The 15710-nt window shown below is 34.7% G+C and overlaps 1 protein-coding gene and 1 long non-coding RNA gene across 13 annotated transcripts in view; one reads left to right on the top strand and one right to left on the bottom strand.

Annotated features, from left to right (window-relative positions):
- Positions 1-15710, top strand: part of LOC123538148 (tensin-3-like) — a 438691-nt gene that overhangs the window by 245069 nt on the left and 177912 nt on the right. The window lies entirely within an intron of this gene.
- LOC128550650 (uncharacterized) lies at positions 2212-7769 on the bottom strand. The gene is made up of 3 exons (XR_008368357.1): positions 7677-7769; positions 5664-5750; positions 2212-2343 (listed from the first exon to the last, which is right to left on the bottom strand). It is a non-coding gene; the product is annotated as an uncharacterized LOC128550650 (long non-coding RNA).

Below are 15710 nucleotides of genomic sequence, written 5' to 3'. Positions count from 1 at the left end.
CCTTCCGTGGAGCCAGCTGGATGGCTTCCTCACATGAAGACTTCAACGCCACAAGCGGGTCTCGAACTCACATTGGTGGTAGAAAGTGATTTTAAGACATTTGCCTTAACTAATTGGCTGCGGAGGCCCCTTCTTTCATTGTGTAGTATTATAATAAAATCCTTCCAGTGGGTTCAAACAATCTGATATTCCCTGAAGTGTTAACAATTGAGCGAAAGTAAGTGTGCTTAACCCATTTTTGCACCAATGAGTACATGATATTAAGTTTTGGAGCAATAAACGAACAAGGGCTTATTGTGTTTTTTTGCACTATCAAATATGTTTGTGTTGCAATTTTATCAAATTCGTCATTTTTTATTGGATATTTTATCTAGTTTCAGTTAATGTATAAAACTTTGAAGGCAAAAATGTAAAAGAAGTATTTATTTTTTGTAAAATTTGTAGTAAAACCTTACTGCGATAAGTTGACGACATGCTGAATAAGTTTCCTAAAGCGTTTTATTACTATCATTGTGAGGATATGTTAATGCACTCTTTTCCCAGCACTTCCCGAAGCTATGGTCGTAATAAGCCTAGCCTTGTTATTGTTAATGAAGTGGTTTTCCTACCGTACATAATTTATAAATATTTTCTGCTGAAATGCCGCTTTCTTGTTGTCAAATATCGTTTTCGTCTCAATTTTATGTCATAATCGCTAACGATTGTAAAGATATCGATTACGCTACATGTGTATTAATTTCTATTCGTGGAAGTCCGAAAGCAAGTCACATATTTATAAAGCATTTTATTGAAAATTTCTATAAACATGCGGAATACAGCAACTGTTATTTATCCAACTATAGTCTCTTCGTTAGACCTGAAAAAAAAAGTTAAATGAAAATTTAGAAAGTCATATGTAACAGAGGACACAGTCATGTCTTAACAACTGAACTGAGGAATCAAACACATGGAATGCAAACAGATGAAGAAGTCAGATAACTATTTGCATCAATTTTTATACGCTCGTTTGAAAAACGGGACGTATTATGGGAGCGCCTGGCGGGCGGATGGGCGGGCTGGCGGGCGGGCGGCGTCCACAGACTTTGTCAGGAGCATATCTTCTTCATGCATGGAGGGATTTTGATAAAACCTGGCACAGTTGTTCACCATCATGAGACGGAGTGTCATGCACAAGAAACAGGTCCCAAGATATAAGGTCAAGGTCACACTTAGAGGTCAAATTCAAGAATGACTTTGTCCGGAGCATATCTTCTTTATGCATGGAGGGATTTTGATGAAACTTGGGACAATTTTTTACCATCATAAGACGGAGTGTCATGCGCAAGAATCAGGTCCCTAGGTCTAAGGTCAAAGTCAAACTTAGAGGTCATAGGATACAAGAATGAAAACTTTGTCCAGAGCATTTCTTCTTCATGCATGGAGGGATTTTGATATAACTTGGCACAAATGTTCACCACCATGAGATAGAGTGTCATGCGTAAGAACCGGGTCCCTAGGTCTAAGGTCAAGGTCACACTTAGAGGTCAAAGGATACAAGAATGAAAACTTTGTCCGGAGCATTTTTTCTTCATGCATGGAAAGATTTTGATATAACTTGGCACAAATGTTCACCAACACGAAACGGAGTGTCATGAGCAAGAACCAGGTCCCTAAGTCTAAGGTCAAGGTCACACTTTTTTTAAGATTAACTTCCCTTAGTTGTTACTATTAATAACTTATATTGTAACTTTTTTATAATTGATCGTAGGGAAAAACCAAGACCACTTTTCTGTGGTGCAACATAGATGTTACTTTCAAAGTTTAGGTGTATTTTAAGGTATCTCTACCTGGTAAGGAGTTTTTATGTGGATTTAGAAAAACAAAAGAATTACAATAATTACTAAACAACCACAAAATTAAAATTCCATTTGCAAATACAGGTGCTAGAGTAAAGAAATTTGCTGTGACGGGCGTATATTGTGACATTCTGGCACTCTTGCTTGGTTTAAATACCTACAGTTTAAATCATAACATCGACTCCGGAACATAAGCATATTTGGTTAATTAAGGGTGTTTGTCCATTGATCTGTCTGATCTTAAACTGATCGTCTTGGTTCGGACCTCATCAGAAAAAAAAGTCTTTACCTGTAATAGCCTACTTGATTTGCCTGATATGAACTGTTATAAATTCATATAAATTTTAGTAAATGTACACGAGATGTAGAAAATATTACTTAATCTCGCAAATTGGTTCGTAAGACAAAGTGCAGGGTACATCAAACCAGCTGTAGTCACCAGTGTAAAACAGTACTGCGCAGTCCTCCTCTTCTCCATGGTACGAGTTGGGTTCACCCGAATACCAATCTAAAATCAAACATGGGATAAGCTAATCCGACTCTGTTTTAAGGTTGTAAACAACATCCCTATAAAAATTGGGTTTAGATACGCCCTGCTGCGGAAGCGTCTTTAAATTACTAATATTTACATTCACTATATGTAAAAACGTTTATTTTCATATATACAACGCAACTTTAGTGTCAAAATATCAAGAGTGGCCGCGAAAATGCGCACCCGACATTACGTCATTCTAAAAAAAACTAATAAAATTGCGGAAAAAACGTTTAAAATCGGACAACAACATTTTAAAAAGAATATTAAACTACAGATTTTTTACAGTAAAGATTAAAGCTGAATCGACACGACTATGCAAATTTCAATGCATTTTCTGATATTTTAAATAAAAAATTAGAAACTGTAGTTTTATTGAAAGGCGAATTATAATCTAACATGGGATGGTCTTTTTCGCTATTCTATAAAAAAAGAAATAATTAGATGTTGATCTTGTCGATAGCCTGGTATTTATGTTGATTTTTCGATACTCCCTGAAAGAGCAAAACTTGTAAATTATAAAGTAAATTTGAGGCCACGGATTTTTTTCTTAAAAATATGAGGCGGCGAGCGAAAACATAATGTAAATATTTTTATATGTTTTTGAGAAAATCGGGAGCGAGCGAAGAGCGAAGAAATATATTTGTCTTGATTTTCGCTCTCGAATAATTAATAAAAACTTTAAAATAGAATGTACAGCCCTTTTACATTAAAATAATTCACCAGGAATTGAGAAAATTTGACCAGCAGGCGCACAACAAAGCTAACTCCTGCCAAAAGGTAATAACATTGGCATACAGTACAGTGTAATCAAATACCAAATGCGTTTGAACATGCTGTTAGAAAAATGTAATAAACAACAATGCGTTAAATAAACCATAATCATGACATAAATATGTGACTTGAATATTTAGTGCTATGAAAATGTAGCACTTTTATCTCAACTTTTCAACTCAAGTTTTTGATAAAGTCAAATATCTCTGTAGCTTTTGACTTGAAAGTCTACACCAGGAGAAACGACTCCCCAACTCTGAGTTGTGCCCCTTTTTGACTTAGAATACTTTTGTTTAAGTTTTGTATAACGTCCGATAGCTCTGTTACTTTCAAAGCTATTGACTATTATTCCCCTTTTACTGGCAAAGCTCTAATTCAGAGTCAAAGAGTCAAGCCCTTAGAAAAGTCGAGTGTGCTGTCTTATGGACAGCTCTTGTTCTAACTTAAACTTTCTTAACGGATTTGATTTGTTGAAACAAAGTCTCAATTAAGGTCTGAAATGGAGATTAACGTGCATTATCATTATTCTACTCGAGGATTGGAAACTTTGAAGATCTAAACTGGTCAGGACACAACTCATAATGTAAATTCCTTACCCCACCCACTTTTGTATACAAATGCTGATCATTTGGACAGGAAAATCAGAAAACAGAAAAGTGACAAGAATCAATACATATTTACCCTTACCAAAATAAAGTATGTTAATGTTATCAAATAAATTAGTACTGTTTTTTTCGTCCTCTTTTCAATGAAATAAATTCGATATTTTTGTGGCAACTCAATTAGGTAAACATTTGAAGAAAATGGCGTAACTGCATAAGGGGAAATAACTTTAATGCAACTAAATATAAGTATCATGATATATTATAGACAATGTGTGTAGTAGTGTGTATTTATTGTGATTAAAGTCCATTTTAGGACAATCTGGGACTGGAATTATAAGCATTTGTACACTGTTAAGTCCGTATAAAGTAGCGCACCAAAAATTTGGCTTATTTTTTTTTCAATGGGGCGAGCGCAAGCCAAAAACAAAGAAAAATATTTTTTGTGTTTCTGAAAATATACGAGCGGCAAATCCGATGAACAACTTTTTAACTTGGTGAGTCCTTAGGATTAAATGTTATTTTTTGTGCGTTAGGATGGACTTTAACTGCATTGAGACTGCTTGCAAATCCATATCACACTAGCGGTACTTGGTTATGTTGCTCACACTATAAGAACTTTTAAATTAAAACTTCAGTGATATGACTAGACGCCAAGAGTTGTTCAACCGGAGCATTCAACGTATAAACTTTAATACATTAGTATAGTGTTTGTGCCAAATGATGATATTGTAGACCTCCTTGTTTGTTCGAACTAATACCTAGAATTAAATTCTTGGCTTTCCTCTTTCAGATATGTCTTAAAGTAAACCTGGGTTTTTGATAATCGACAATATTAAAATGGTTGCATTTCCAAGAATTTCATGCATGAGGATCAGCATTCTCACGATTACACTATATAACGTTAAAAGATTCGATGGATTCCTCAATTTGACCCCGACATCCGCCTTGAATATCTTTGGATGAGGGTTCTGTAGAAGCATCCTACCGCACGCCATAACATAGTGGTTACCAGACCAAACTTTGGGACAGGGTTATTAGTGTTCAGGCCTTCAGGGAGGACAATATGAAAAGTAACAGCCTGCACTACCAAAAAGCCCCCCTCTATCTGTAAACTGAATAAAACTTTCATCCAACAAGCTGTCTCGAACAAATTTTCGGAAAATAGTTCACATTTTAGTAAGGCAAACTATATTTTTCTTTTATCATACTGACACAGTTTTCAATATAATACTTATACATGTGTTCAATTCCTGTATCGTAATGCTATTGTTGTATTGCTTAATCATTTCCTGGAACATATGTTGCTAATGGTGAGAGGATTCATTCAAACAAAACAGTTCCAAAGAGACCTATCTTGATCTAATGTAACAGCCAGATTTCGATAAAACTGTTTCCTTGTGTTCCTTGAACATAAAGCTTTAGATCAAATATTTGGTTCATTATTTTGGGGTAGCGTTACATTTCATAAAAAATGACCGCTTACACATCGCTAATAAGTCGAAATATATCATTACAAAAACACAATTCTGGAACAGCTTGCACCATATTAAACTAGATCTACTCTTCAAAAAATGACATTTTTGTCGTCGGGCCAATACGAAACGTACTTATATACTAATCTACTTATCTTTAATTCCATACAAAATTAATACTTGTTGCTCTCTAGAAAATGCATGTGTACACTAATAAGGTTGAAAGGCTTTCTAATGAATGCGTATAACTATTTTTATCAAGTGTCAGATACAACAAGATATCCGATGCAGACTTATATTCATTTTCTCGACCCTTTACTGTCTGTGTGGCTGTATCACCGAGATTTTAATAATGCCGTTTTTTTTATTTAATTACGTCGATCCCTGATTGGGCAAAGCTATCCAGTTCTGATTAAGCATATACTACAAACTTGATGTCCCTAACCTGTGTATGTGACATCTGCTTTTGAAGTATACCATTTCCAAATTCCTTCTACCGCTTCGTCCGTTAGCCCAATCCAGCGATGGTCATCTGTAAAATAAATATGAGATTATGCAATGTTATAATGTTGCAAGTTGTTAGCCAACTGTTGATCTTTTATTTTGGGGTTAACGGATCACCGACGCAATTATAAGTCACATGGCTATTGTCCAGCTTTCGTTGGTAGAGGAAGATCCCGTGTGCCCATTCGTGCATTGTTGGCAAGACCAGATGCTTGGGTAAAACCATCGGCATTCCGTAAGTCAACTTCTTAACATGCAATATTTCTACACCTCAAGCAATTGTTTGAGTCCACAGCTTTGAGGGCAAGTGATTCAAAGTTAGTGACGCAAACCATCCAGCCAGGCAGTCCACAAACCTTTGTTAGTATTACAAAAAATAAGAGTGAATTGTATTTAGTTGGCCGTTTGCTCAAAACTGAATTTCTATACCAGTTATATCATTTATTTGATAATCATTATTTTGGTGAAATTGTGTGACCTTCTTGCACTGGCTAGAACTCGTCAAAACTTCAAAGGAAGCGTAACTCGCCAGACGAGATGCATATTATTATCTTTTTTACCTAGTTAGTGCCCTTTGAATATTCCACAGTAGTATACTATAGTACCATTTATTGCCCGGAGTATTCCTGAGCAACCATTAGATAGGCTTCGTTGAAACTTTTTTAAAAAAGCTTCACTCTTGATACATGCGCATATTTTCTTCATATTTCGGTCCGATGATTTTTCATTGACTTAGTATATATATATATTATTCAAAATTAGCAATCAATATTATCATTTTTTGTACGGAGTATTATTCAGCAACCACTGGCTGGAATTTCACTCCCAAGCGAAAATGCGCATATTCTCTTCATGTTCCAGTGGGATAAATTTTTAATGAGACTCTGCCTTTTGGTTATTAAAGATTACTAAACTATATGTGCCCAGTCAGTGAATTCACTTTTGTTCTTTTAACATGCAATAATCGTATCTCGGGGCGCATCAGTTTTACCGACATTACTTGTTTCACTTAGCATGGCCATTGGGGTCTAAATTAAAGCAGTTTCTTTTTTGTTTAAATTTCATTGGGAATGTATTTTGTCAATGTGGTCGAAAATGGGAGAGACGGGTGTATTTGATGAAATGAAGACAATTTTAGTAGGAGCAGTACAAATGTACTACCAAGTTAGAGCTGTGTGATTTTAATGTGATATACAATAAGCAAATGTAACAAGAGAAATAGAAGATTCATAACCCCTACCTTTCTCTTCTTTTTATGTCAGTTTGAAATGATGTAAGGATTTGTTTTCTGAAATGGGTCTAGCTATGTTTGGCAAGTCTTTAAAAATTGTCAATTGTATATAGAATATAAATAAAATATTATTTAGGCTTATGTGACCTGAAAGGCAGTCTCATGTTGTTTTATAGTTGTTTATGTTGTACCAATGTAAAACAGCTACAAATGTTTAAATGTAAAGTCACAACCATCAGGCGAACTACATATAGAAAAAATACAAGTCAGATAGCACTGGTATACAAGCTAAGTTTACTTATCGTCAGAGCGTCTATGATTGCCGTTATAAGATAATTTCTAATAGACAATTAAAATAATTCCTATTATAGGCGAGCTCCCACTATCAAACAAAGCATCGAATGCTACAGAGTAGACGTATACTTGCCCTAAGTGATTCAGGGAACAACAAAGGGAACAAAAATGAATTATTTTTTGACAAACTAGATTTTATCAACATCGTTGCATCCAATGATTGAAGTCTCACATGATTGTACGAACAATTTATAAACCAGTCTTACATATAGAGTAGATGCTGTAGTTCTCTAGTCTTTTTACGACCGCCAAATATTCCGTCAAAAACACATGTTTTCGAATATCTATGTATCAAATATAATTCAATCTTGTTTTAACAAAGATCAACCTCTTGAGTCAATATGTACGCAAAAACGGTAAACCAATTACCTTTCATGCCACGTAGAAAGTCTCTGATAAAAAGGTCTTCTTCTTTAGTTTCTAATTCGACAAGATGACCTCCGTGTTGCTGGCAGTAATTCTTCAATGTACAAATTTAAAATCGTATGTAATTGCATGTATACCAGTGGTGTCTTAATAACTTATCATAAGAAAAATCTATCTAGAGACAGGAAGTCACTATATACAATCTAGCTGTGAAAGGTCTTAATGTCGGACATGCTCTGGTGGAAAAGTCTAATAGCACATTATTATTCCTGATTTCACATACATGTACACTGATCCATAGTCAAAAACGTAGATTGGGTTATGCATACCCAGGAAAGATGTACTGGCCACTGCGATCACTCAAATATTGTTGAAAGTAGCATAGAACCCTCACAGTCCAAACATTTGTAGGTTACTAACAAATAGTTTGATTGGAACATAATACTTTCTATGCATCCATTTTTCTACAGTTAAATAGAGATTAAAATTGTAATTATGCAACTATCAATAACACCTGCTGGTCGATACTCCCAATGGTGTTTGACACCTTCATGTGTAATTAGGACATTAAATGCAAATTTTGAAGGGTTAGTTTGCACAAAGACAGCTGTATAGTTTGCAACTGAAATGATGACAGTTTGCACAGTAATGGCCACAAAATACAACAGAAGACCAAGTATTGTTGCTGGTTGTCCTTCGGTATTAGGTCATTATAAAGGTACAAAATACCGTTTTGGGGGAAAACTCATGGTCACTGTACACATTAGACAAGGAGTCGCTACAAACGAACCGATTTTAATGCGAAATTCTTAGGGGGGTAATTAAAACGGTCAATGTAGACAGATGGTCGCTGAATCAAGGGGTCACTAAGACAATCTTTACTGTAACTGACAATTCAAGAATACAATCCCACGACATACTTTGTATGAAAGAGAAAACAACGTTTGTATTCGGTGATATCAAGTAGGCGTGACCTTTTATATAACCAATAAGCTGGTGTACGTCCATGATAGATTTTTGGAAGGTTTACCGTAAAACTGACACAAGTGATATAAGGTCATATGGCGGTTTACCAACTTTTGCCAGTTGGGAATGTCCCAGGTGCTCCTCCGGGAATTATTGTATCATAGGCAGGTTGGTACATTTTGTAGGAGGGAAGAGCTACCGATCTTCCGTAAACCAGCTGGATGACTTCCTCACATAAAGATATCTACTCCGCATGCAAGACACGAACCCATGTCGGTGAGGTGCAAGTGAAGTCAGCTTGCTTCACCACTCGGCCACTGAGGTCCCACACCTTGACAGAAACGGCAATGTTGCAAATATATAAAAAAAAAACATGTATGTCGATATTCTATAATATCTAGCGTGTCCAGTTCTCTTGTCAATTATCCCAGACTACACAACGTGCCTGCTTACATATTAACTTAAATTTTGTTTGGAACATGACGAATATCGATTAATTTTGTAGGTGTATAATATGATATCCTCCTCAGAAACAATTTCACATTATGAAATATTTGGCCCTTAATATTCAAATGGTCGAGTAGGTTTCTCCATGGCCGAGTGGTAAAGTTAACGTACTTCAAATAACATGCCCCTCGCCGATGTAGGTCAGAGCCTTGCTTGATGCGTAAACATTTTCATGTAAGGAAGTCATCCGGCAGTTTTATACAGGTACCCGCCGCTCGTAAAGCCAGGAGGACCACTGTTGGTCTTCTTCCAAAAGCAAAAGCTGGACAGTCACCAAATTACCTATGATTGTGTCTGTGAGACGGTTAACCAAACAAAAACAAAGTTTCTAATGACTGGAAATTAGAAGCCATCTTTCAGCACTATAAATCAATTCACATTTATTAGATATGGGAACTTAATGCATCTCTTGCTTTCGTTTATTTGCTAAACTCGTGGAGTACGGATAAAACAGTTACAAGGAATTGTGACAGTCTTGCACTTTTCATTATCTCCCATCAAACTGTGTCTCCTGTTTTAAAACTATCATTCAATTCTTAATATATATAGAAGGAATTTAAGTAACTTTCCTTCGAAACAAATATCAGACACATTAGACTTCTTTTTGAATCTTAAGGATCTCTGACGATAGCAAGTTACTCTGTTTGTGTCAGTGCAATGGTACAATTTATAAACAAGTTTTGTCATATCTAGGCCTTGATTAATTTTCAAAACTTTTTCATTTATTTAAAAGATTATAAAATATCTGATGAGAGTTTCAACTCTTTGCTGAAGATGGATAATAAAGTGTTCATAAAATAACATTTTATTGCGTCAAAATAGTAAAGCATTGAAAACATATCATGTTGTCAGCGAAGGACACTTTAAAGAAAATTTAAATATGTTTTACTGAATTAATAGCATTGAGGTAATATGAAGTAGGAACTTGCAGTAATCGAACTAAAATTTGTTTAACGTCAGCAATACTACATTAATATGTACATTAATATATCATAGGAGACAAAAGATTCGAATGTTTTTTTGTTTTGTTTTTTGTTTGTTTGTTTTTCTTTTTCTTTATTTGTCTTCGTGTGTAATTGGATTTTAAAAACGTGCTTCCCTCATTTGTTCAAATGATCTCAGTGTCTCCTCTATCGCTAATCTTTGTATTATTCAAAGGTTTTCTTTGATTCACTTATTTCTATTCTGCAACTCGCCAGTACTGTTATGCATAGATGTTATTTTCACCATCGCTGCAAAATTCTTTATAGTCTATCAGTATAATTAAATCAACAGAGATGCTCGCAATTTCAACACTATCAAAACACTTTACTAGCTCATTTGGTAATTACATTTTGTAGTTATAGAGCTGTAGCTCGCAACGTGCGTGTTACGCTTTTCTCGCTGCATTTGTTTCATGAATAAGTAAAATTTAAATATCATTCGCGATTGATTTTTTGAGTAATTCGATAACACCGTCCCAAATATGCATCTTATACTTTAATTTTATGAGTGGGGATACATTGCATTGCAGCTGGTCGCATAGGATGGTCGGCCTGTCGGTCAGTCAGAAGAGTGAATGCTTTCCGCCTAATAACTTGAGAATCACGTGACCCACTTGGCAACATGAATGGACCTACAAGGTAGATGACAACTAAAGCTTTTAGGGTCAGTAGGTCAAAGATTAACGTCAAAGGGCCTGAAACATGAAAACGGTTTCCTACCAAAAACTTTAGAACCACTTGACCCAGAATCCTAAACCATGGTAGTATGATATAAGGCTTATCAAGTAGATGATCCTTATAGCTTTTGTAGTCAACACCTCTCACGACCCCTAGCATAAGTCAAAGGTCAAAGGTCCGAAAATTGAAAACGGTTTCTGGTCAATAACTTTAGAACCATTCGATCCAGAACCTTCAAGCCTTATCAGGCGTTTGAGGTAGACGACACCCATTTTGTTTAGGGTCAGTAGGTCAAAAGTCGAGGCCACAGAGGCTAAACGTTGAAAACAATTTCCGCCAAATAATTTGAGATTAACTTGACCAAGCATCTTCACACTTAATAGCATAATTGGGCTTGTAAAGCAGATGACAGCAACGTATGGGTGATAACCTATGTTAAAGATTATGCATACTTCGCCAAAAAACACGACCTAGAGATTCTGAGTAGAATGCATCTGGTTGAAATTCAGGCTGTGTAACAACAAAAATGTATTTGTTTGCATATTTTACATCCCCAAAACTCAGGTATCAACTATCTTATTCTTACTGAAAATTCAATAGGATTTGCTATTAATACAGATGTCAGAAATGTAATTTCATTTTACTCGAGCCCATGACATCTTATTTTGATCGCACAACCGTACGAAAAAAAATATTTCGAGGACTTGAGATAACTTAATTGTAAAATATCATGCGTGTTCAGAACACACCAGCTGTTGCAGTGTTCAAGAAAATGGAAGATGGCCGCAAAAATGAGAAAAATCCTGTTTTGTTATATAACGATAGCAATTTTGTATGTAATTTTCAGTTTATGTTATAAATCATTTAACATGATTATAATAACACATAACAATCATGATATTTACTGACATTTTAAATATAGTTTCACAAAAAGATACAGAACCATATGAAAAATCAACAAAGGTCATAATATTGTTAGGATTCAAATCTGCTTATAATAAATCAAAATTAATGTTGCTTAATTTCATTTTACACGTAACAAAATTTGATGCAGAATAATTTCAAACCAAAACTGATGTTTGCAGAGGAATTTCTTTTCTAAACAAGTTTTAAGTGTTTGACATCAACTTGAAAAAGGGGTATATTTAAAAAATGCCTTTACTTCTTCTTTACTAGACTATTTTTATCTCTTTTGTAGCCAGAGTTTGTTATAGACATAGCGAATAAGTTACCTATAAGCATTTTTGTATGGCAAACTGATTTGTATATGAGCATTGAAATTCATCAGTTGTCTTTGTAGTTTTATAAAAGATACATTTTTGCAACTTATTTTATTATCATACAATTTGGTTGCTTATTTTGTAATAATCCTGAATATATGAAATATCAATAAAAACTGTAAAAAAGTTCTATGGAAGCATAGAATGCAAGCAAGCAGTAGAATAGCAGACTCGGTTTGACTGAGTGTGTTCATGAGAGGTAATGAAATGTGCAACACCTCTCACGACCCCTAGCACCGGTTTAAGCGGAACTCGAGACTATTACACATTATATTGAATGGACTCCATGATCCTAAAGGACCAGAAAATATAACAACACTGAATCATACGCCGTCTATGTAAACAGTTTAGAAGGAAAATTTTACAAATTGATACAATTATGATACAATGTCAAAATTTGATCAAATATTGGTTAGGATCTCGAATTTTTTTTTTTTTTTTTTTTTTTTTTTTTGTACTTTTAGCATGTGTACATGTTGAATTCTGCTCAACCCGGGCTAGAGGGCGTGGACGGTAGCATGCATTTCCACAACCGTCCATGAACAGGCTCAGTCAAACCAAGCCTGCAACATTTTCGTTTTTGTTGTGTTGAGCGACCTGTAGAGTGTCCACTTTTGTACTAGGAAAATCGGCAATGTTACATTGTCAAGCCTAAAAGCTTTTGAATAAGACATTCTGCCGAAATGTATAAAACTGCAGACGTGAATTGTCTCGCATAATAATTATCACCTTTTTTGTTGTTGTTTGTTTGTTGTTTTTTTTTGTTTTTTTATTTATTTATTTATTTTTTTTTTTTTTTATTTTTTTTTTTTTGAAATTCGAAATTGATCTTAATCTGTTTAGGAGTGTATTAGCTGAATAAATAACCTAGCTGAAGCACAGTGAAGTTGGTTTATAAGAATTTTTCATAGGTCAATCACTCTCTACACGTCGTTCATGGTGCCATCTACCGCCACGGGGGTATGATAGAATAGAAAATTTATTTTCTTTTTAAACCAATTGAGCTACTGGCACCATTTCTTCGATAGGTACTTGTAGTTTGCGATGTGGATATATGTCTAATTATAAAATATAAGACAAGTCTTCATTACAAACAACACTTTTCAATCAATCCTGATCAAATCTTCATTTAAGTGTTCAACTATTAGTAAACGACATACAGATTATTATCAAAATTAGAATTCACACCCATTTTTGATCATTGTCGTTATTTGGATTCTTTTGCATCGTTTAGTTTTTCTTTATATGAGTGCTCGTAGTTTAATCTCCGCGTTATGATATATACATTTTATATCTTATATTCAACGCTTGATACCAAGCGCACGGCACATTACTTCGAGCGCATGATATTTTACCTCAAGCGTTTTGCATCTTACCTCAAGTAAGTAATATTAATAAATAAATACTAATACATATTTTCTTGTGTGCAAGACATCTTATCTTGAACTCACAAAATATTATCTTATGTTCGAATCGTATTTCAATAGCACGACATCTTTTCTTGAAAACATATCATATCTCGAGCGTACGACATATACTTTTTAGATTAATTTTGAAAGATCAGTATGTGTCTTTAACATACTAGCGTAACAGTTTAGAACAGTCTATAATATAAACACAGGACGAGGTCACGTTTGAAAAATACCAGTTTTAAAGCCTATGAATTAAACACAAAAAGTGACGCGGCGATCAGGTATGTTTCATTTTGTCCGAACCAACGGTTTGAATTTGATACCCAACCGAGGCGTTTTATTATAATGATTATGTAATGACATAAAAGAATTTAAATATGTTTCGTTAACTTCATGTATAACAAAGAAGTAGAAATTTAATAAAATGAAATTTGCTATCACAGGTAAGTGATGAAGCCTGAACTCACGGACATCGAAAGTTAACAAGTCGATAGCACGTAGCTGACATGCAAAAAACTTACTGGCAATCGAACGAATTCTATTCATGAAAATTACTAACACAAGTATTTCTGTACGCAATATATCGATTATTCCAAGTATTTATGCTTTTTTCACTGGCGCGTTTGACTTGTGTTTAATCAAACAATTAACTTTGTTATCATTTATAGTGTGTGTCATGTTCTATATTTGTAGTACAACTAATTTTACTGACATGTGTTATTGTCGTTTTACATTCAAAATCTTTCGACTGTATGGTATCTAATACTTTTTTGTGAACATTAAGGTTTCGTAATGACTTTAAGCAATTTATATCTTTAAAACAATATATATTTCGTTTAGCTGAAAAGTAAAAAAGAGATTTACATTACCGTTTAAGAAGTGTATTTTGTAATTAAAAATAGTATTTACAGACTACAAAATGTCTAAATTCAAAACTGTTATAAACGGGAAGGATTGCGAGGATTATTTTGAGTGCCCAATCTGTCAGTGCGTTTTTACGGATCCAATATACTTTTTACCTTGTCTTCATACATTTTGTTCTGAATGTCTAGTTGCAAACATGGAAACTTGCATCCAAAATCCTTATAACGGTTCAACATGTCCATTATGCAGGACTCCTTCAGAAAAAACTGTTTCCTTTTTCATAGATAGCCCAAGGACGGAGTGGATAGAAGCATTTCCTAAAAACAGAAATATTTCGGATTTTCTTGACTTACTTAAGAGGGAAGATGATTTCTGTCGTATTCATCCAAATAGGTTAGTTGAATTCATCTGTGTGGATGATAATGCCTTGTGCTGCAGCGAATGTTTGTTGCGGAAGCACAGGCGTTGTGGAACAGTAGAGAGGATAGAGGATTACACTCCAACTTATTTAGAAAAGACGCGCAAAGAACAACTGTCTTTTGAAAATGAGACACAGGCCGACATAACCTCAGTTGAGGCTATTTATGACGCAAACAATCTGATGCTTAACCGTTTGAAGGGATTTGAGAAGCAGTTACAAGGCGTAATAAAAAAATTCGAGCGAATACAGTATGACATATTTTTGAAAATCAGTTCACTTAAACAGCACTACAAGAACAATTAAAACATTAAAAAAACAAAGTTAATGAATCGGCAAGTCTGTTAACACTTTTACAATGTCAAAATGACATCATATCATCGAAGAAAGATCTTGGTGACTTGCTTGCAGATATTAGAAGAATTGATGGCAGCACTACCGGAATAGTACCAAATATAAACTCATTGCAAGAAAGACTTAAGGATGTTAAAGTGTTCCTCATCAAAGACTTAGAAACAAAAAATGATAAGTGTTGTACTGACGATGAGGCAAAAGAATACCTTGATAAAAAGTCGTCTGATGTTGCTGAAATCAAACCTTGTCGTGAATTACATTCAGGGCGCTTCCGACAGTTTGGACTTTTGGACTTTCCAGGTATGAATAAAAAGTATGAAGAGTTTTTTGGCGGAGATGAAAAAGAAGGTCGTGCAACAAGTGCCTGTGTGGCGCAGAAGACAAACAGGCGCGATAAAGAAAAGCCTTGCATGCTACGTAGAAGTAAGACAACGGTTTACAAAAGAAGACCAAGATCGCCGGAATATTCCTGTATAGAAATGCTGAACTAATAGGACAAGTATATTTAGATATTCTTAGCAGAAATTTCTTTTTCGAAAATTCAGATTAAAAAGTTTTACAATAGTTATATATCA

Source organism: Mercenaria mercenaria, chromosome 18 (assembly GCF_021730395.1).
Source record: "Mercenaria mercenaria strain notata chromosome 18, MADL_Memer_1, whole genome shotgun sequence".
Lineage (NCBI taxonomy): Eukaryota > Metazoa > Mollusca > Bivalvia > Venerida > Veneridae > Mercenaria > Mercenaria mercenaria.
This window is presented reverse-complemented; position numbering and strand designations above follow the sequence as displayed.